The 1,237-nt window shown below is 30.4% G+C and overlaps 1 non-coding gene across 1 annotated transcript; it reads right to left on the bottom strand.

Moving 5' to 3' along the window:
• Positions 1 to 743: 743 nt before the first annotated feature.
• TRNAR-UCU (transfer RNA arginine (anticodon UCU)) lies at positions 744 to 815 on the bottom strand. The gene has a single exon. It is a non-coding gene; the product is annotated as a tRNA-Arg (tRNA).
• Between the last annotated feature and the right edge of the window lie 422 nt (positions 816 to 1,237).

Raw genomic sequence — 1,237 nt, 5'->3', positions numbered from 1 at the left:
AATAGTTGAAACTCAATCGGGAGATGTTTCAGCTTATATTCCTACGAATGTAATTTCCATTACAGATGGCCAAATATTCTTATCGGCCGATCTATTCAATGCTGGAATAAGACCCGCTATTAATGTTGGTATTTCAGTTTCCAGAGTTGGATCGGCGGCTCAAATCAAAGCCATGAAACAAGTAGCTGGTAAATTAAAATTGGAATTAGCACAATTCGCAGAATTAGAAGCTTTTGCCAATTCGCTTCTGATCTAGATAAAGCTACTCAAAATCAATTAGCAAGAGGTCAACGATTGCGCGAGTTGCTTAAACAATCCCAATCAGCTCCTCTTACTGTGGAAGAACAGATAGTAACTATTTATACCGGAACGAATGGTTATCTTGATTCATTAGAAATTGGACAGGTAAGGAAATTTCTTGTTGAGTTACGTGCTTACTTAAAGACGAATAAACCTCAATTCAAAGAAATCATATCTTCTACCAAGACATTCACTGGGGAAGCAGAAGCCCTTTTAAAGGACGCTATTAAAGAACAGATGGAACTCTTTTTATTCCAGGAACAAGTAGAAAAAAATTGATGAATCATTAAATAATTTTGTAATTCAATTTTCCAATTTTTATAATTAGTATCTTTTAATATGTTTTTATTTCATTTGAATATTATATATAATGAATTCGAATCAAAATGTAATAAATCAAAAAAAATAGAAGGACAAGGTTGAAATTAGATATGCAAACAACTTGCGTCCAATAGGATTTGAACCTATACCTAAGGTTTAGAAGACCTCTGTCCTATCCATTAGACAATGGACGCTTCTATTTTATATTTGATTCTTTAACCTTTTTAACTAAACCTTATTAAAAAGATTAAAGAATCAAACAAATATAAAGAATTCTAGAAATTATAAAAATAAAATAAATCAAATATTTAGAATAAAAGAAAAAAAAAATAAAAAAGAAAAATCAATTGAATATAATTGAATATATATAACTAAAACTAAATTAAGAAATGAAAAATGAAGAATTGACAAATTCTTTAAGAATTCTAGATTCATTCTCGAAGAAAAAAGATAGATTTAAATAGAATAAAATAGAAGCGGGTAGCGGGAATCGAACCCGCATCGTTAGCTTGGAAGGCTAAGGGTTATAGTCGACGTTGATTCATCATTTTGATTTAACGTCTCTAATTCAAAACTGAACGTGAAACTTTTGTTTCATTCGGCTCCTTTACGGAAT

The sequence above is a fragment of the Vigna unguiculata genome, unplaced genomic scaffold (genome assembly GCF_037176805.1).
Source record: "Vigna unguiculata cultivar grain cowpea cultivar isolate G323 ecotype 2 unplaced genomic scaffold, ASM3717680v1 ptg000207l, whole genome shotgun sequence".
Classification (NCBI taxonomy): Eukaryota; Viridiplantae; Streptophyta; class Magnoliopsida; order Fabales; family Fabaceae; genus Vigna; species Vigna unguiculata.
The sequence above is the reverse complement of the archived record's forward strand: the minus strand, read 5'-3'. Positions and strand labels throughout refer to the sequence as shown.